Below are 7770 nucleotides of genomic sequence, written 5' to 3'. Positions count from 1 at the left end.
TTATTTTCCTCTCACATGATAAACCATCTGCAGGCAGGTCAGGCTGGTATGGGGATTCTACAAGGTCTCAGAAGCTGGAATCTGTCATCTGCTCTGCCATCCTCAGCACATGACGTCCATCTTCAAGATCACCTCATGAGTGAAAGATGGCTGTTGGAGCTCCACCCATCAAATTCATGTCCCAGGGACAAAGAAAGAAGAATAGGGGGAAAGGGAAAAGGGGTGCTTACTGAGTTAACTCCTTTAAACAGCTTTCCCAAAATCCCACCCAATCACTTCCACTGACCTCTCATTAGACACCCCCATTTGCAAGGAAGGTTGGGAAATGTGGTTTTATTAGCCAGATACATGGTGCCCCCAACATAGGAGTAAGTAAGGTGGGGATAATGGCTATTAGGATGAAAGTTAGCATTCTCTGCTGAAAGGGGTATGAACGAAAGGGAAGAATGCATATACAGATCATGTTCAGTGTGTCAAGGCCTTCTTGGAAGTGTTTTGTGTTTCTCCCCATGCAACAGCTCAATAAGGAATAGAACAGGGCTTCCCGCGTGGCGCAGTGGTTGAGAATCCACCTGCCAATGCAGAGCACATGGGTTCAAGCCCTGGTCTGGGAAGATCCCACATGCCGCAGAGCAACTAAGCCCCTTCGCCACAACTACTGAGCTTGCGCTCTAGGGCCCACGAGCCACAACTACTGAGCCCGTGTGCCACAACTACCGAAGCCCACGCGCCTAGAGCCCGTGCTCTGCAACAAGAGAAGCCACCACAATGAGAAGCCCACGCACCACAAACAAGAGTAGCCCTCGCTCGCGGCAACTAGAGAAAGCCCGCATGTAGCAACGAAGACTCAACGCAGCCAAAAATAAACAAATTTATAAAAAAAAATAATAAGGAATAGAACAGTCTGGACAGGAGGGAGTGGTCCCTGCTAGGCTGCTTCTGGGGAAAAGGAAAGAGTCTTCTTACCAATGTATTATCTGAGGGCTCAAAATGGGGGGAGGTGAAAAATCAGGCCCCTTAGCTGGTCCAGCTCAGCTCGAGTGTTGTTTTCTCTCCAGAGGATGCTGGTTCATGATGGAGTTGTCATCACTCGTGCTCTTCTTCCTGCCTGGGATGCTCTCCCTCCACGACATCCTAATTCCAATCTTCTTCCACCCAACCCCTGCCCCGTCCTTCAGTTCTCAGCTTGTATGTTCTCACAACCCTGTGATATATTTTGTAGGGGAGCAAAATTTGCCACCCCAGAATACGTCTCTTTGGCATGAGGAAGAAACAAAAGACTCAGGAAGTTTTTCTCTTTGTTTTCTTTTCACCTCCCCCTTAACTACCTGAAAGAATTCAGAGAGAGGGCCTTCTCCAGGAAAGAGAACTATCACCAGAGCTATCTATAGTATAATATGAACTAGGTGTGGTAGACAGGCAGGAAACTAGCAAAGTCTGTTTGTTAAAACTCCTCTCTCTGTCCCATTGTTTCTACACGGCCCAGCAAACATTTAACAAACATTTGCTCTTTTTTCATCTTCCTACAAATTGCCTTCCTTCCCTTTGAAGTCCTAGACACGTGCTCCCTTCTCCTTAGTCCAGAATGACATATATACCTCATGCTGCCTGTATTTGGAATCTCTCATGTTAATGTGGATTTCTTGTACATAAGTAATTAAATTTGGTTTTCTCCTGTTAGTCCGTCTCGTGTCAATTTAATTCTTAGACCAGACAGAAGAGCAGAGAAAGGTAGAGGAAAATTTTTTTCCTTCTTGACAGTTCTCATAAACCTGGATTTTACCTGTATAGTACTTGTTCCAGGTCTGTCCTGCCCTAGCCTCCAAGTATAAGGTCCCTGGGGGTATATACCACGTCTATCCTATTCATCGTTAAATTTCCAGTACTTTGAGGGTTTGGGGGGCGTTTTTGTTTTGTTTTTATAAATTTATTTATTTTTGGCTGCACTGGGTCTTCGTTGATGCGCATGGGCTTTCTCTAGTTGCGGCGAGCGGGGGCTACTCTTCGTTGTGTTGCACGGGCTTCTCATTGTGCTGGCTTCTCTTGTTTCAGATCACGGGCTCTAGATGTACAGGCTTCAGTAGTTGTGCCACATGGGCTCAATAGTTGTGGCTTGTGGGCTCTAGAGCGCAGGCTCAGTAGCTGTGGCACACCGGCTTAGTTGCTCCACGGCATGTGGGATCTTCCCAGACCAGGGCCCGAACCTGTGTCCCCTGCATTGGCAGATGGATTCTTAACCACTGTGCCACCATGGAAGTCCCAAATTTCCAGTACTTTGCACAGTACCTGGAACACAGTAGATGCACCAGAAATATTTCTTGAATGAATAAATGTGTTTGATAAGGAAGTTCATACTATTCCTTAGCTCTTTGGATCAATAACAACAACAACAAAATCTATCTAAACTAGCTTAAGCAAAAAGGGGAAACTTAATTTTAATGATATCAGAGTCTAGATTACAGCCCAGCCTCAGGAATGGAGCAGAATCAGAAACTCAAACACCACTGGAAGTCTCCTCATCTTTCATTCTCTCTCATCAGACCAGCTTCCCCTGCTTGTTACTTCCACACAGTGAGAAAAATATGACTGTCAAGAGAACCTAAGGGTTATATGTTATTGGACCAAGCAGCTGGAGAGAAGTTAAAATAGCTCTTTCTCTCTCCAAAATTCCCAAGCAGAAAAATTATTGTTCCAGCGTGGGTCAAGTGCCTGACTCTGGACCAATCAAGTGACCAGGGGCCAGGGGCCTACTGTAGAAACATGACAGTTCCCCACTACAACCTTGTAGTTTGGGTGTGGGAGATCTGACTCCTGGAAGAGAGGTTTGGGGCAGACCAAACTGTGGACGACCACTGAAATGAGCATGGGCTCCCCAACACACACCAGCTCAGCTCCTCGGCCACAGCTCCAGCATCTCCTTGGATTCATGCCAGTTTCTCTGGGGCCTCCACTGGGTCTCCAGGCGCTTGCTGGAGTTCTCTGGTAGATTCTAGTATCTGGATTTCACTCTTCATTAATTACTCAGAACCGTTCTTCCCCAACAATGCCAGTGTTCAGAGGGACCATGGGCACTTGAGGCTTCGCAGGGAAGGCCTCCTCAACAACCAGGAGGTCCTGCTGGGCCTTCCTTGCTGCAGAAGGTGGAAAGTGGAGTCCGGAGAGACATTAGGTAAGGTCAGACCTCAGGAGGAGGCAGCTCTCTCCATGATTTCCCCCAACAACCACTCTATCCTACCAATTACATCTGGCCATCATGCAGCTCTGAGGGCTGGGCTTCCACAACCATGTAACAAATGAGGAAACTAAGGCCCTGAAAGGGGACAGGATACGAGGCGTAGTCATTCAGCAGATCAACAGCAAAGATAACACTTGGAGTGAAGACTGCCGCCATGTCCTGCCTGCCGCTCACTGCACATGGTGGGCTGTCGCTCCAGGACCTTGCTTCAGATGTATAAGCTCCCCCATCCATTAAATCATTGATGTCTCTGTTGCTGACTCCGGGCTCTTTCTTCAGTCTTGAAGCAGGGCAAGCACAGGCCTTGTAGGCCTGTGGGGTGTAGCACAACATGTAGACATAAAGAGACCATCTTCCAGAGCCCATCTAGGAAGGATGATGAGAAACCCATAGTCTGAATAAGTGCAGAACCCAGCTCCCCCCACATGTTCCAGCTCATCTTGCCTGGCCTCCTCATCCGTCAGTGGAGCTCTGGCCTCCTCATTGGCCAGTGGGCCTCCCAGCCTCCAAAGCAGCAATGAAAACTCTCATGCAGCATCTTCAGAGACACTCTGGGCTTCAACCATTACCCCAGGCCTTCCAGCCGAAGCTAATTTTAAAAAATGTGAAAGGATTTTTCTACAAATGGCAAGACGCTGTACGTGGAGAGTTGGATGTTACTTGGCTCCTGTGTTAGAAACAGTTTACGTACCTTACTGTGAAAGTGAGTCCTACAGTATTTCAGTAAAAGGTATTCATAGCAAAAAAAAAAAAAAAAAAGATGGCACGAACTTAAGCCTCCTTTTTTTATGCTCTTAGTATAGGGACTGGAAGAGCTTGACATTTCTGCAGACATGGCTGTGCTCACCAAACACAGACTACATTTCCCAGGCCCCCTCGCATCTAGGTATGGACCATGTGATTGAGTTCAGCCCATAGGAGAAGGGTAGAAGAAATGAAAGCCACCTCCACATTTGCCCATAAAATATTCCAAGTACTCTTCCACACCCTCTCCCTTTCATCTGTGAGGCTGGAAGCAAAAGGCTCTGAGGTGGCAGAGCTTCCTAATGAAAGAAAGCCGAATCTCTCATTTCACCGCTTGAAGGAGAGCTGCCCAGGAGAGAGCCACCCTACCAAGAAGATCTGCTGTGGACTTTACTGGAGCAAGAAATAAATCTCTACTGTATGTTAAGCCACTGAGTTTGGTTTTTTTTTTTTTTTGGCCTTGCCGCACGGCTTGCAAGATCTTAGCTCCCCAACCAGAGATCCAACCCAGGCCCTCAGCAGTAAGAGCACGGAGTCCTAACCACTGGACCATCAGGGAATTCCAAGCCACTGAAATTTTGAGGCTATATGTTATCATCCATAGCCCAGCATACCTAGACTAGTACATCTCTGGTGAAGGCCCCCTTCTCTATGGAGAATTAGACCTGACCTCCTCTAGCACTCTCTCTGTCCTTTGACTCTGACAAAGACCCAAACTGCAAAGTGGCAGTGCAGCTTTGCAATTAGGAACAGAGGCCTTAAATCCAGTCACATCTGAGTCTGAACTCAAGACCCACCACAGACAGACCTAAGCAGCTTTCTTGATCTCTTTGAGCCTATTTCTACATGTGTAAAATAATGATACCCAGTCCAAATGTGTTTGTAAGGATTCAGTGAGATATGATGTGCCAGGGGTCTCTGCCCTGGGGAGAATGAGGGAGAATGGATCTGGAGGGGTGAACAAAAGGCAGCAGGGCACCATGTCAATCAAGGGAAGGCTGGATTCTGTTTTATTTGGAATTTTTCAGCAGGAGAGTTCATCACTGCAGAAAAGCATAATGCAATGGCAAGAGTGCTGGTGGTATTTGAGCCATTACTATAACATGTCTGTATCAGTGAGGGTTGCATTTGCAGTTGTTGCAGATTGGCGGGGAATAACTACTTCATTATATCTTCTAGTGAGGGTCTGCCCAAGCATTTCCCTGCTGAAAAAAACAAGTGTATGTATATATGTATATAATCTTCTCTGTATGGTTCCAATTTTAGTATATGTGCTGCCCAAGTGAGCATGAACTATATGTTCTATTATTATAAATTCTATTTCCCCCTTTACACTAATTGTGGCATTTTGTGGTTTAATACTATTGAACTGGGATGTAGGCTGGTTACATTATCTATAAATGCTGAAGTGGCACTGAAACGTATTATAAGAAAAGGGCACTGGGTTGCATAAAGTTGAGAACTACAAGGTGTTGGTGACTCAATGCCAGCAAACTAAGAAGTGCTCGGTAAACAGTACCTATTTTTAGGAAGTCTGTTATCACCCTTCATCGCCTCCAGGCACCGTTGGGTTGAGGACCCTGGAGACCAGTCCTGCTGTGAGTCACCAGCGCGGTCGGTCGCGGAGAAGAGGGCTCAGACTGGAAGCCAGTTCCCCTGGGGTGGGGGGGGCGCTAAATGACGCAAGCGTGGGTCCCGAGCAACCGACACTGACACCACGGACCGCTCCCTCGGAAGCAAGGTGTCTCCTGAGGAAGGGATTCTTTCTCTCGAGCCCTGAAAGCCCCGCGCCGCCCTATACCAAGGGCGCCTGCGCGGCTCCCCCGACGCAGACCAGCATCCTGGGCTTTCCCCCAAAGCCGCGCAGTGGGGCGGGGCCTGGCTCCAAAGCCGCCAACCAGGCGCGCCCGGCCCAGCTGACGTCAGCGAGTTGGACGGGTCGGGGAGGAGTGGAGTTGGCCTGGAAGGTAGGGCGTCTCACCCCCAGGGGAAGGGAGGAGGTGGGAGAATTGGGAGAAGAGGGAGGGAGGAAAAAGGCAGGCGGGGACGGGAAGTGAGCCCGCGGCAGTCTGACTCAGGTCAGTCTGGACAGCCGTGGGGAGGGGAAACGGGGTACCAAGTTATTTACCTGCTTGAAACTTGGCATTCAAGGCGCCTGCCTCCATCTCCGTCTTAATCTCCCTGCCATGTCCGGGACCCTCCGGCAGAACTACTTATAGACTCCTCCAAAGGCCAGGCTAATCCTTGCCTGTGTGCCTTTGGGTACACAGTTCTCTGCCTGAATTGCTTTTCTCTGGCTTATCTAGCTTGAGGCTTCCTTAAAAATGTCACCTTCTCCATGAAGTATTTCCCAGTCCAGACATAATTACTCTTATCTCTGTGCTAAAATCCACAGATGTCTACGGTAGACGAGAATGGCCGTTTATCACTTTAGTACAGTGCTTGCAAACTTCAGGCTCCATCAGAATTACCCAGAAGGCTTGTTAAAGCACAGGCTGCTGACTCCAGAGTTTCTGATTCTATTCTGGTCTGGGCTGGTGTTGGAGGAAGAATCGAGAGGGCATGACCACTGATTGACCCACCAGCTGGACTCAGGCAGTCTCAGGCTCCTCCCACACCCTTTGTCTTTGGAATGTAGGCTCAGCCTACTTTCCCACAGTGGTAGCTGTTTCAAGGACGTAGCCTTGAGAGAGAAAGGTGTTTTCGAGACTATCTGGACTGAATATATGACTGAATCCAGTTAAGGTCTGTTTAACTTTAAGGTTTTGGTGGGCAGGTACAGGGATCTATTCGTCTTGCAGGCGCCAAAGACAAGCCTCAGAAGTAAGTACCCTTGCTTATTAAATCTGCCACCTACCAATCTGGAGTGGTCTGCCTCTTTCTTTGGTCTCTCCCTGCCCTCTGGGTATGGGACCAGTTTGTGAACGTACAGGTAGGGCCAAGAATTTTCACTCCAAACCAAGTTCCCAGGTGTTGTTGATGCTGCTAGTCCAAGGATCACACTTTGAGAACCACTGGTTTAGTGCAAGAAATCATCATGCCTGGGTACGATCAGTGCTTATTTGTTAATTCACTCAATAAATGTCTCCTTTGGGCCTGCTGTGTGCCAGCCGGGACCAGGGGTTGAGTATTCAGTGTAAGCAAAGCAGACATAGAACCTACCCCCACTGGGGACACGGAAATTAAGCAAATAAACATACTATTATATTAACAAATTGTGATAAACACTCTAAAGGAAAAGAAAAAGAATATCATGAAAAAGAATAGTAACAAGAACCTATTTTATATTTTTCCTATTTTTTTTTAAAGGGGAGAGCACAAACGCAGTCCCCCACAACCACAAATTATGCAACTGAGTTTCTTTCACACATTTTAGGAAATCGCAAGGGTCGGAGTGCACTCGGAGTGCAACGGAGGAGCGTCGCCCTGGGAAATACCACCTTCTTGATCGTGGTATTTCCTATGCCAGGTAAGTATACAATAACCTATTTTAGATTGAGTGGTCAGGTAAGGCTTCTGGGGGAAAAGGGGCATTCACAGAGGCGTATTTTAAACAAACTCCTATAGGGTGGACTTATTGCACAGTATTATGACCTATTTTTAAGTTGTCCAGCCTAACACTAGACTATGTTCTCCTTGAAAGCTAAACTCTTGTCCTGTTAATATTTTGCCGGGACTTCCTTGGTGGCGTAGTGGTTAAGAATATGCCTGCCGGGCTTCCCTGATGGCGCAGTGGTTGAGAGTCCACCTGCTGATGCAGGGGACGTGGGTTCATGACCCGGTCCGGGAAG

General features: G+C 47.8%; 1 non-coding gene across 1 annotated transcript; it reads right to left on the bottom strand.

Moving 5' to 3' along the window:
- Positions 1-7285: 7285 nt before the first annotated feature.
- Positions 7286-7456, bottom strand: LOC136125260 (U1 spliceosomal RNA). The gene has a single exon (XR_010656027.1). It is a non-coding gene; the product is annotated as a U1 spliceosomal RNA (small nuclear RNA).
- Between the last annotated feature and the right edge of the window lie 314 nt (positions 7457-7770).

Source organism: Phocoena phocoena, chromosome 6, assembly GCF_963924675.1.
Source record: "Phocoena phocoena chromosome 6, mPhoPho1.1, whole genome shotgun sequence".
In the NCBI taxonomy this organism is placed as follows: domain Eukaryota; kingdom Metazoa; phylum Chordata; class Mammalia; order Artiodactyla; family Phocoenidae; genus Phocoena; species Phocoena phocoena.
This window is presented reverse-complemented; position numbering and strand designations above follow the sequence as displayed.